The sequence below is a fragment of the Cibotium barometz genome, chromosome 10 (assembly GCF_041138505.1).
Source record: "Cibotium barometz isolate CiBa-2024 chromosome 10, ASM4113850v1, whole genome shotgun sequence".
NCBI lineage: Eukaryota > Viridiplantae > Streptophyta > Polypodiopsida > Cyatheales > Cibotiaceae > Cibotium > Cibotium barometz.
In genome coordinates, this window is record NC_141055.1 from 20,967,016 (window position 1) to 20,981,286 (window position 14,271).

The following is a 14,271-nucleotide window of genomic DNA, read 5'->3' on the forward strand; positions in this document are numbered from 1 at the left end:
GGCTGTATTTTAGCTCAACCAGGCAAGAACAAAATGGACTTTCCAGTCTCATATGCTAGCCGGTAGTTGAATAGTGCTAAAAAGAATTACACCACCACGGAAAGAGAAGGCTTAGCTATGATCTATGCTGTGAAGAAGTTTCCGCATTACCTTTTGGCCAACAAATTTACATTCTTCATAGATCATCAAGCTTTGCTTTACCTTGTGAACAAGCCATGTGCAACCGGAAGGATTGTACGCTGGTTTGTTATTCTACTTAAATTTGAATTTGAAGTAGCGGTAAAGAAGGGAAAAATGCATCAGCGGGCTGATCATCTTTCCAGGATAACTTCAGGAGAAGCACCCATTGGTATAGATGATGATATTCTTGACACTACTCTATTCTTGGTTGAGACAGCACCAAGATGAGCAGAACCCATCATTCAAGTTTTAACGACAGGATTTGTTAACTCCATTAGTCCCACCAATGAAAAAATAATGACCTTAGAACATTATGCTCCTTATAAGCTTCTTTCTGGACGATTGTTTAAATTAGGAAAAGATGGAATACTTCGTCTATGCCCTGACCCTGATCAATATGATGAGATTATCTCATATGTCCACGTGAGCTTAGGAGGCAGACATGTCTCTGGAAAGGATACGGTTGAAAGAGTTTTGTGGAAAGGATATTGGTGGGTGGCCAACACTTCATGCTAATACAAAAGAGTACGTACAGAATTGTAAAATTTGTCAACAAAGGAAACCCATTCCCCATGTGACTCTATTTTATATTTCAACAACACCCAATTGGAGTTCGTACATTGTGAAGTATTTGACGCAGGGTCATACGGACGATAAGATGCCTAGGCATAGAAAGAGAGCCATAGAGGTAGAAGCAGCGAGTTTTCAGATTATTGAAGGCCAGCTGTACAAAAGGGGCAAAGATGGAAACCTACGGACTTGTGTTTGTGAGAGTGACTACCTTAGCGTATTGACTCATGCACATTCAGGAGTTGGGGTTGGACATTTCTGTGGAGAAACAACTGCCAAACTTATACTATGGTCAGGACTATGGTGGCCTACGCTTTTTCATGATGCAACAGAGTATGTCAAACGATGTGATCAATGTCAAAGAGCCAAATACCAAGTATGAGTACATGCCATTGAGACCAATTATGGGGGTTAGAGCTTTTGCCAAATGGGAAATTGATTTTGTGGGACCGATTAAACCACCAGCATGCCATACACACGCTGAGTATATCATTGTAGCCACAGATTATCTTACGAAGTGGGTCGAAGCAAAAGCCACTGTAAAAAACGATGCTAGGACCACTGCAAAGTTTTTATACGAACATGTGTTTACACGCTACGGTTTACCTATTGAGATTGTGAGTGACCAAGGTGTGCATTTTATCAATGAAGTCATTACCTTTCTTTTCGAAGACTTTATGGTCATCCATAAGAGATCAGCGCCTTATCACCCGCAAGCAAATGGTCAAGCTGAGAGCACAAACAAGACTCTTTGCACTGCGCTTACAAAGATTGTTGAGGGACATAGAACAGATTGGGAACAGAAACTTCACTCAGTTCTATGGGCTTACCGAATTGCTTACAAAACATCCATAGGCACGACACCTTTCAATCTAGTTTTTGGATTGGACGCTATCCTTCCGATAGAATTTATTGTACCTACACTTTGAGTTGCAAAACAACTTGAGTGGACGGATCATGAATTCTCTACACGGATAGATGAATTGGAGAGGCTAGATGAAGACAGGCTATTGGCAGTCATTGGCATGTATGCTAAAAAACGACGCCAAAAGCGTTAGCATGATACGCATGTAAAGAAAGGTTGCTTAAAGAGAGGTGATCTAGTGTTGCTTTACACATTGAAGAAACAAAAATGCAAGCTGAAAAAGCAAGGACTTGGTCCATTTTGCAATAAGGTTGGAAACCTTAGATGGAGAGCCAATGACTAATTTCATCAATAGTAGCCGCTTGAAGCGCTATGAAGAACCTCTAACAGATGATATGCTGATACGCATACATGCTAGTCAGACACGTAAAAAAGCTCAAGCTTTGTTACAAAGTTGAGCAAAAGAAGAAGCTAAGGCTAGAGTAGCACTAGCACGAGAGCGCCGCAAGGCAGCTATCATCGCCATCCACTTAAATGATGATGAAGACTTTGTAGATCCCTTTCATATTGAAGTAAGGATCCCTACTCAAAGAGCATTCTTTGCAGCATCTACACTTATAGATTCGGGAGCTGACTGCAATGTTTTGTCTTATGAAGCGTGGACATCATTAGGCCAACCTTTGCTCACCAATGCATCATTGAACTTCCAGAGTTTCTCTGGTGATGAAACCCTAGCCCTAGGCAAGTGCTGTATTAATATGTCCATTCAAGATCAATCTATGCGCACGTGACTTTTTATGTTGCTAACAAGAGCCAAGCAGTGGTGGATGTTGTTCTAGGCAGATCATGGATTAGAACCACCAGATGCGGTATATAGACTGGAACTCACGACAATACACCTTGTTGTAAATTCTACTCACCTTATAGGATCAAGTGCTTCGGCACTCCCAAATTTTCAACAGGTGGAAACCATCCCTACTGTGATAGAGACATCCTCAAAAGATCCAATGATTTGGGTGAATAATGACAATGACAATACTCAAGGATGGCATGTGCCAATATCTCTCTTATATGTACAAGGCTACGGAAGGGGGGAAGCACTTAGAATTCAAATCTGGTTACCTAAAGCAGCTCGCAAGCCAAGACCCAATGCTGCCAAGGAACATCCAAGGAATACAAAGCTAAAGAGAAGGTTCACCAAAACCAATAGTTCCACCTCCAACAAGACCACTCAACAACGGTGGATCCCAAAGAAGGTTCTGCAAGCACAAGGCTACTACGAGGGTGCTACTACCTTGTGGCTACCAAAGAAGAATGCAGGGACTACTGCAGCAAAACATAATTATGTTCTTGAATCTACTCAAGAACAAAAGCAGTCAATACCACCTCACTTACAGAAACCAAATCAATACTGGAAACCACGCCTGAAAGAGTCGAGGTGGAAACACAAGCTGACGAGTCAATCGGACATCATCAGAGGGTCTCGAATTGAAAGGGATACTCCAAACTGACATGGGAAGAAAAAGGCAAGTGGGTACCTTTACCCACTTCTATCTCAGAGGCAACACATCAGAAGGAGGACATTGCAACCGAATCAGGTTCAGAGTCTATTCCTCAAAACACAAGCAATGTCAAAGTTTGTCTTACAAAGCCAACAACTTTCAATCAGGCTCCTACACAAGTAGACTCCCTGACTATCAAGGAAAGAGCGTTCTTCCTACAACTCCAACTATTTGGAATGTCGTCGGTATTCTACTCTTTCCCTAATCAAATTACATTACCAGCCATAAGTCTACAGGCATAGGTGTTAGAGTTGGACACTCTGAAGACCCAAGAAAATTTTGAAGGCCCAATGAGATGGCAAGAACACAGGTGCCATATGGTTGCCAAAGCTCAAAAGTGTTCAAACATCTCCATTCACACCTCCTCCTATTTGTCCCAATGCATTTCCTATGCCTATCGCTAAAATCTCACCTCTGACTAAGCTTCAATCTCTTGCACGTACTCTGAAATGGGTACCAAAAAGAGTCAAACAAAAAGGAACCTGTGCCATACGTCAACACCCCACAAACAATTTGCATAATGTTACATCCAAAAACAAACTCATTCTTGAAAGAGCTATCATGCTACAAAAGCTACTTTTTAGCAATTCATCTATCGAATCTATTAGCTCTATTTCCGTCATGCCTGTACATATTAGCATCCTTCGTTCAACTTGTATTAAAATCTGAACACTCCCTTATGTGTTGTGTAGAATAACCAAATGGAGTGTGTGCGCACGTGCACGGGCGTGGCCTATGTGTGCTGTTTCTAGCCGCCCTCTCTGCGCTATGGCTGGTGGGCTATATGTGCGCCCCCAACCTCCTCCTCCTCCTCCCTTATCAGACAGAGAGAGAGGTCCAATGTTCTATCTCTCTAGTTGGGCCGCCCCCTGCTATCTCCTTGCCTTATCCTCGTTTGGTTTTCAAATGCTTTTTGTAGTTCTTGCAAACGAGAGAAAAACTCAGAGAGAATGAGCCTTTCACATGTAAGAGGAAAACTCAGAGAGAAAATAAAATGATTTTCTTTCTTCTCACACTCATTTCAAAATTGCAGACCAAATAACCATTGAAAAATAAAAATTGAGATAAGGCTTATCACTTTCAAAGTCGATTCACATGCGAGAAGTGGGAGAGAGGCCATTCGATAAATCGAAACGCAACTCTGATAATACCAATGTTACATCGTCATAATCATCTCCACCATAGCACAAGAGGGCAAGGAGCTCTAGTTACCACCCAACCATAAAGGACCATGGATAAGTGTCCACATTGCCAGCTTATATATTGGCCTGCTTGCCCACCATTGAACCTCGGACACTCGCCACATGCACTCTATCTGGACACCTTTTGAACCTTAGTCACTAGAACATTTTTTGCTTTATTTGAGGGTCACACAACACTCTCTTGCTCCTAACATTCACCGAGGATGACTTGCATTCTTAACATTCGCCCTCAAGTGATGAACTCCCACTACCATACATACATTAGATCTACACTTTTAGTCATTTCCTAGAGTGGACTATTACATGCACCTGTTTGGCTACACGATGTTAGCTTAGGGCAAGAAGCTTTACACAAGGGTATATATACAATACAATGAGTGGGTTTAGACACAAGGTGGAAGAGGTGCTAGAAGAGATATTTCGATGATTAGCCTCCATCTTAAAAAGCCCCTTCCATTGGTTCTTCTTTTTCTTTGATCATTGCATTTGCTTAAGTGTTGGCTTGAGTCTTCTTTTTTGCACCAACAAATTTTTTCCATGTGGCCTAGTTTGTGACACTTTACTTTGGCTCTCCTCATGTGATGAAGGTCCAGCTGCTTTGACTTTTAGTGAGCATGCAAAGTAGCTTTGGCAATGCGCCTAACATAATCACTTTCCTCCTCGTCAAAGTCAAAAGAGTCACGCTTGTGCTTAGAATGCTTCACATGTCGCTCTAGCTTTTTTATGTATTCATGCTCACTTGCAATTTTCTCTTGCATAGTGCAAAAATTTGCTCTTGCATTGAAAAAAAATTGCTCTTGCATAGTGGGTTGTTCACGTAAATTGGCCATTGCAAATAAATAAATAAAGAAACTGCAATTTTATGATGCGGATAAATAAATAAGAATGAGAAACATAAATCTTGAGCCGTGTTGAATTCAGGTTTGAAATTTGTCAAAAGGTTGATCTTAGCACCGTCCTTTACTCCAATTCTAAATGAATCCTGAGTGTGGTCAAGAAGCTTGAGTTTCGGTCAACTTTGGCAAGATTTTTAAAGCCACTTCAAATTTGTTATCCAAAAATCCCGCTGAAGCTTGACAGGATGAAGAAATCGACATCAAAGATAACACCTCTAAAAACTTTCGGTTTTTGATCCCCTTTGATGATGCCCATAATTTGCTTGCAAAAAGCTTTCTAAATTTTCAAAGGATGAACATAAACTTTTTTTGTACTTTTTCTATAGCAAATTGAAATTCTTGGTAGAACTCTCTCTCTTTTTCTTTGTGCTTTTATGAGAGCTTTTTGAAGCTTAAGAAATATAAACTTTTCAAACTTATGCAAGATATAAGCTTTTTAAGATTATAATAGTCATAAGCTTTTGTAATCTTATAGTAATAAGCTTTTTTTTTTAAAAAGTTTATGAAGCATTTAAAAAAACATGTTTTTCTCACTGTGACACCCCCACGGATGTGCCTACGCGAGAAGAAAAGAAATCGCCAGTAGTCCAATTTTCGCTGAGTGGAGAATAAAAGATGAATAATCAATTCCTTAATCCCCACTTGAATAAGATTGAGTTTCTGTCTTTTGATTAAGTCTAAACAAAAATCCAAGATTAAATCTAACTATAAATCGATTAGCGCTTCTTTCACAAAATTGATTTATAAGCAAATTTCCACCATCCATTATGGAATTACATCTGAAGCAAAGGTTTAGCAATCTGATAGTGAAGCTGATACCTCCCTTGTATGCCGATTTCATCCGTGTAGACGGATCAACAAGAGGTAGAAAGAATTTGAAAACCGCTTTTCAACAGAAAGGGTGGTTTGATGGTTTATACAGAGTGGTTTGCCACCTCCTTTGTCTTTTGGTCTTTGTCCATTGGAGAAAAGCCTGCAACTCTTGAAATTTTTGATTTAAGCTTTCAAGCTTTTAAATCTTGCCTCCATCTTCCTAGACCCTTACTCTAATATCACTGACATGGATCCACTTCTAGGAAAATAGAGAGAATAGAGACTTGCAAGAGAATAGATTAGTCAACCCAATTAACTCATCAGAGACTAGAAATTCAACATATTTAAGAATTGAATAAATAACAAGTAAAATATTTAGCTCAAGATAACGACTCAACATTGGGTGTAATCATCATCAACCCTTATGTGTGTGGCCTCTCCCCACACATGAGTATTTTCTTAATTCTTTCAGTCCAAAATAGACCATAGCCTCTACAAATACAAAAAGGTGCTTCTACTTGCATGACACTCTCTTTTGCTCAAAATAGAGTGTCGATAAATTGAGGCTAGGGTTAAAGCATATCACGCTTTACAAAAGTATTAAAGTTTAAGTCTAAGCTTGATAAATCAAAGCTTTCCAAAATAAATCAAAATGTGTACAAGCTAGCACATGTATATATAAAGCTTGTTTATAAAAATGTACGTCAACAAGTAATATTGTGCGTATTCTCCTCAATCTTCTGAATCCTCTTCACTTATAAAATAGTCAACAACGAATTGGTAAACAAATACTCCATAAGTATACAAACCATCACCACACACGTTTTGTCACGTAGGCTGTAATGCCTGTGAGACCGACGGCGGCAGACCGGCGGATGGCCATGTCCGGGGTTCAGTGGGAGAGGACGCCCATGTGGAGTCATGGGCGGCCAGGCTAGTGTGGACGGCAGGCCACACACTATATAGCCTGGGGGATGAGGGGCAATCCTCATTCTTCCTCTATGGATGGGTGGTGAGCCAGAGGCCGTCCCCTCCTGTGGTAACGCCCGTAGCGGCGTTACGGATATCTAACACTGGTATCAGAGCATGGTTCGATGGGATTGTCAGAGTCCGCGCGTGAACGGGGGACCGAAGCCCACTCGATGGTTTTCAACCATTCATCTTCTCACCCTTATCTCCAATGGAGTGTGTGGAGGGAGGCGGCCAAGACAGATTTGGAAGGGAAGAACTCTCTCTCTCTCTCTCTCTCTCTCTCTCTCTCCCCGTCTCACACAACTATACGAATTGCAGGTAAGCATCTTGATTTTTTTTCCTCTCTGCGTTGAAATTGTCTGCAAACCGAATTCGTTTGGTAGGAGAGAAAAATCGACTATCTCTATACTGTGTGTGGGGGAGGGGAGGGGGGCGAAGGCAACGTTTGGTGTGGGGGGGCGAAACCAGACCCACGGCGAAGAGCCTGGGGCGAAGACCGGCTGCCCCACGGCGAAGCGAAGAGCCCATGTGCACCTGTTGGAGTTTGAGGTGGGGCGAAGAGCCCATGTGCGTCTGAGGGGGGGCGGCCAGCCCCGATGGCCAGCCCAACGGGTGGCCACAGCCCAGCAGGCGGCATGTGCGTCTAAGGGGGGGCGGCCAGCCCCGGTGGCCAGCCTTGGGCGGCCACAGCCCAGCGGCGGGCGGCCAGCCAAACGGCAGCCAGCCAGCCAGGCGGACACTCCCCATGGGCGGCCAGCCAAACGGCAGCCAGCCAAGCGGACACTCCCCACGGGCGGCCAGCCAAACGGTAGCCAGCCAGGCGGACACTCCCCACGGGCGGGCGACCACGCCCAAGCGACAAGGGCCGGCCCAGCTCGTTATTTTTTTTAATAAAAAAACGCAAAACAACGGTGCACCCCACGAAACAAACCCAACACGGGCGTCGCGCCGTGTGGCCGTAGTGCCCGTTTTCCACGAAAGAGACCCACCGCACACGGCCGTAGCGCCGCGTGCTAAGAGAGAGACAAATCCCACGGCCGTAGTGCCGAGTCGTTCGAGAGAGAGCCGTTCTATGGCCGTTGTGCCTAGTGAACACGTCTATGGCCGTAGCGCCTCGAAAGTAGCACATGTGGTGATCACACATTTGGTTTAGAGAGACTAAATTTAAGCTGAGCATAGACTTAGTATTGACCATCAAAGTCACGTAGTTTGGCTATAGTGTAAATCTAAAACTGCGGTGTGTGTTACTTGGGCTAAGAGGACCGGTAGTGGCATCAGTTGTGCTCAAATTAGACGAAGTGCTTATCATGAGAAATCAAGGTAAGCCTAATTGAGCCGTAGTGCTCATAACCCTTCACAATCTTTTAACACTTGCTAGAAGATTGTGATAAACTTTGGCAAATGAGAACCATGTACAAGCGTAGTCTTGATGTGGTTAGGCCTTGTGTCCAAACAAGTTGCTTACTGTTTGTAGCAACAAGAGAGCCTTGGCCCGTAGAGGCAAGATGGCCCTTGTTGGTAGTGTCACTACTTGGGCCTAGAGAGTGGTGACTAGTTTGATTTAGTCACGTAGATTGCCTTGTCAAAGTAATCCCTAAGGTGTGTATTACTTGGGATAAAGGGGCTAGTAGTGCTGCTAGCAGTACTCAATTGAATGGTTTATCTAGGAGTACTAATCTGAGGGATTAGCATACGCCTAGATAATAATAGCAGATTTAGGATTGATTTGTAGAAATCAAAGGTAAATCTGAAGGGGTATAGTCTTGAGATGTAATGCTCAATGCCCTTACAGAAGTTGAAGAGAACTGACTTACTAGCATGGTTTTCTCTTCTTTTTATTGCCATGCGTCGACATCCCACTGCTCGAGAGTTTGTGGTGATCTTTCGAGGGGGGAAAGAGCCTTTTTATATGTCACATCAATTGGTTTGGTGATAATTTGATGGTATGGGACATCAAATTCTCACGGAATCGATTGTAGTCTTGGTGGAATGGGACGCCAAGGCTTGTGCATGTAACTTGACTCTTTGGCAGGTCTGTATGTACACTTGTCTGTAGTGATAAAGTGTGCAAGATAAAATTTGAACTTTGAAAATTACCAATTATAGCCATAAGTTGGGATAAAACCCAGTTTTACAGAGTTCGGAGAAGCTCTAGGTAGCAAGACCATGATGGTGTACTAGTGCTAACAGAGTGATTTAGTTCTGGAGTGATCTAAATCTAGAGGTTAGCAGTAAGACTAGTTTGGTTGGACAGTTTCATGCATGGGGGACGCCCTATAGCATTTTGCAAGCGTAGTCTTGCCTATGTTCAACATAAGTGTGCGATTGTGAGCACATTTTAGTTGCTACCATATGAATTTGAGAAATATATTACTTTCCTACATAAGCAATTGTAATATTGCAGGACATGCTATTTTGCTTACAAAGTTCATGTGCATGTAAACCCTATAAGTCGTATGACCCCTGGGGAATGAGTGGAGCATTTCTAGGATTTAATAAGGTTTTACATGGCAATAGTGAGTAGTATCTCACTCCAGACGAGCCTGGTTATTGTTAGTATCGGATCCGACATATGTAGTGTACATAAACTCGAGCTGAGTTAGGATAGGAGGCTAAGCCGGAGAGCTTAGTGGTAAATCCTACTGTATCTGGTGAGTTTTGACTTAACCGGAGTGTTAAGAAGTAAACTCAAAGTCTGGGGCTGAACTGGAGTGTTCGGAGGCAGACATATCTTTTGTTAAATCGGAGAATTTAGCAACAGATGAGCTTGGGGTAAACCATGGTACCCTGGAAAAAAGCTCTTCACACTAAAATAGTACACAATAATTTTAGGGTGATAAAAATCCATCGCAGGAATGTTTTACAACTTTCCATAGATGATAGATGAAGACCATGTACTTTACGGAGTTAAAGTACATAGGTGGTGACTTCAGCGCCACATTTTTTGTAGGAAGTCACCAGTGGTGTAATTAGGTCAGCCGAGACTCCACAAGACCTATGCACTAGTTTTTAAGTTGACCTCTATGATAAGGACGTCCAAAAATTCATGTTGTAATACCAGAAATTGTACTGCAATGTGCAATGGAGGGGTCAATTTGTGTAGTCACTTCTTAGCAGCAAGTGACTTAAGCATCTTGTTATAGATGGTTGTATATGGTACTCCCGCTCGGGGGAGGTACGCCATTGGGTACGGAGTTACTCACAGACTAGTATGTCAATTTGTGTAGTCACTTCTTAGCAGCAAGTGACTTAAGCATCTTGTTATAGATGGTTGTATATGGTACTCCCACTTGGGGGAGGTACGCCATTGGGTACGGAGTTACTCACAAACTAGTATGTCAATTTGTGTAGTCACTTCTTAGCAGCAAGTGACTTAAGTATCTTGTTATAGATGGTTGTATATGGTACTCCCACTTGGGGGAGGTACGCCATTGGGTACGGAGTTACTCACAGACTAGTATGTCAATTTGTGTAGTCACTTCTTAACAGCAAGTGACTTAAGCATCTTGTTATAGATGGTTGTATATGGTACTCCCACTCGGGGGAGGTACGCCATTGGGTACGGAGTTACTCACAGACTAGTATGGAGCTACTAGTGTGATGATAGTGGGTACGTAGTTACTCACTACTAATACATAGTTGCTAATAAAATTAAGATCCTCGAGTGAAAGATACTCTAGATCAACATTTTAAATTACTGAACCACAATCCATGAGTATCGAGGTACTCATAAATATGTTGACGTTGCTCAAATCGAGGGACCGATTTGTTCGATGGTATGGAATAAGCAAGGAGAGTGGAGTAACTTAAAAGTTACACATCACTAGTCCTAGTGAGTTGTCAAGGTCATCCGTAGTTTGATGATCTTCTCTACCTATCAGACAACATTCAATTTTACAAGCCTTGGCATTTAATCCGTAGTGATTATGAGTTTGGTGTGAGATATGGTTATGAAGTTCTTACAAAAGTACTCGTTTATTTGCTTGTCATCGGTTATAGCTTGGTAGAGATTGCCACCTGTGGTGATGACTAGGTAGCTTTGCCGCTATAATGAGGAGGCAGCAAACAATGTTCTCATAGTTATACTTCATACCAACACTAAACAGGGATAGGATGAAATTCCTAAGTTCATCATCACGAAGTACTGTGATGTTTGCATTTATATTGAATGTATGATGTAATGAGACATTGGACTTGTGTAATTACCATCAATTATCTAGCAACCTATGGCTTCGCAGCAAGCTCAGTCATTATCTGTGGATTGATAATGTGGTTATTAGTAGTTTAGAATTTTTCTTGATAGATGGTACAACCCACCCAAATGATTCATAAGTGTGTAACCCTTATGAAGGGTAATAATATGCAACAATGAAGCACTTTGTTACAAGTGTGAAACCACTGATCTGTTGCAAAGCAGTTTATCAATAGTACCATCATATGTGCGTAGACACTATACCACATCTTCGTTGCAAGATGTTTAAAAGTTTCTTGGAAGGACTCAAGAATATAACATATGATATTAAACATGGTCTAGATTTGTTCTTGGACCTATGACACTAGCGCGTAGTCCGCTTGAGAGTAGAGTTTTTGAGGACAAAAACCTTTCTTGAGGGAAAGGAGGGATATCCTCAAATATCACATAAACTCGAATAGTTGTGTGAGTCTAGACAATACTTGAAGGGATGTGTCTGGTAATAGCAACAAAGAGTTGTAAGTGATTGGATGTAATTCTAGACACCCGTAGTGGTGCAAGAATCTTTATCAAACATCTCCACATACTATATGATCTGCCCGCATATATAGTATGGCATAAGAGATAGGAAGTTTGATTGTTATATTTGAAGGTGGAGTTTAACCATCCGTAGATTGATGGTAGTTAGAAACTCAACAAGATTCTAGAGCATATGCTTGTGCAAAGATGTTACTCTAAGAGAGAAAGTATCTCTCAACTTTGGAACTAATCCTTGTGATGCATGATTAGATTGGCTCTAGTTTATTTCTCCTATGGCCGTAGAGCTTTACAAGGAGAAGTTTTAACAAGTTGGTGATGCAACATGGTAGCATAGTCTACAAATATCTAGTAGCATAGTCTAAGAACTTGCGCTACTAGAGTGCTCTCCAGTACATTAGCTTCTATGCTAATGACATGCAAAATCAAGGCATGAAATTTGCCTTGGGGTTTTGGTTGAAATACCAAATCACGGCTTGCATGAGTACTACTAGACATTTGCTTACCAATGACTTCCCCAGTTAATGGCACGTCGGATTGCCCGTATAGCGATGGTCGAGCTCGACCGGACACGTGGGAGAAATATGCTAATTACTCCATTGACGACGGGTACTTACTTTACAAGGGTAGAGTATGTGTACCAACTATTGGTGACTTTCGGGCCCAAATTCTTAAAGAAAGTCATGATAGTCCAAGTGCGGGTCATCCTGGGATTCAGAAGACCTATGCACTAGTAAAAAAACAGTTTTATTGGCCTAGTTTGTTTAAGAACGTCCAGACTTATGTGCTGAAATGCAGTAAGTGCCAGGTCAATAAACATGAACGTCTTAAGGTTGGAGGACTACTCCATCCTCCTCAAGGGAAATGGGAAAGCATTTCCATGGATTTCATTACCGGTTTACCCAAGACGAGTCGAGGGAATGACTTGGTGTGGGTGGTAGTGGACAGGTTAACTAAAATGGCAAAGTTTATTACCACGAAGAAAACTGTAAAAACGCCAGAGTTGGTAAAACTCTTTATTGAACATCTCTACAAGCTATATGGCCTGCCCGCAGATATAGTGTCGGATAGAGATAGAAAGTTCAACAGTCATTTTTGGAGGGAAATCTTCAAAAAGTTGGATACTACTCTGAGTATGAGTACGGCAGATCATCCGGAGTCTGATGGTCAAACTGAAAGAGTTAACCAAATTCTAGAGGATATGTTGCGTTCTTATGTTAGTAAGAAGCAATCTAATTGGGAAGAGTACTTGCCCTTATTGGAGTTTACCTATAACAGCTCCAAACACTCAGCGACTGGATTTACACCATTCATGTTAATGTATGGATTCCAGCCGAGATCTCCGATGGTTGTAGGCCTAGAAAAGGAGAAGATTCAATCTGTCAAGGATTTCCTTGAAGATATGAATGATATGCTCAGAGCCGCACGTGAGAGCATTCGTAGCGCTTAAGATCGCGCTAAAACGTATGCGGATAAAGGACATAGAAAGGTGACCTTTGCAGAAGGTGACTTTGTATTCCTCAAGGTTCCTGCGCAGTCAGAAACCATGAAAATGGGAAAGTGTAATAAACTTTCTCCGAGATATTGTGGTCCTTTTAAAATCCTTAAGAAGATTGGGGACGTAGCATATAAACTTGAGTTACCGGAGAGTTCTAAGTCCATCATGTCTTCCATGTCAGTAAACTGAAGAAATCAGTTCACGGGTTAGAGAACGCAGTTTCTCCAGAGATTTTGGTGGACTTGATAGAGCCACCAAAGATACCACACGAACCTGAAAATATTCTAGAGTATCGTGACAGACAAACCCGACATAAAGTGTACCAACCAGGAGGTACTTGATAAATGGACAGATAGGGATGAGGAGGTGGCAACCTGGGAACGCCGTAGTGCAATTTCCAAAAGGTTTCCCCAGTTTGTTTTTGAGGACGAAAACTCTTCTTAAGGGGAGGTAATGTCACGTAGGCTGTAATGCCTGTGTGACCGACGGCAGACCGGATGGCCATGTCCGAGGTTCAATGGGAGAGGATGCCCATGTGGAGTCATGGGCAGCCAGGCTAGTGTGGACGGCAGGCCACACACTATATAGCTTGGGGGATGAGGGGCAATCCTCATTCTTAATCTATGGTTGGGTGGTGAGCCAGAGGCCGTCCCCTCCTGTGGTAACGCCCGTAGCGGCGTTACGGATATCTAACACGTTTGCCAGGTGTAAGTAACCCATGAATCACCCTTCTATACAAACCAACTGTAACAAACATTGGAAGCTCTAATCATACGTTAATGTATACTAAACGTATTAATATTTATAATGGCATCACCCATGATATTCACATGCCAAATCATGTGAATATCATGGGTGATGCCATTATAAATATTACGGCTTTGGTACGAGGTCGAAGATAACTAGTGCGCACCGACAATGATTATAGCTCTACATTATAACTAGTCCCTGAATTATCTAAGAGGTTAGAATAATATTTATAAG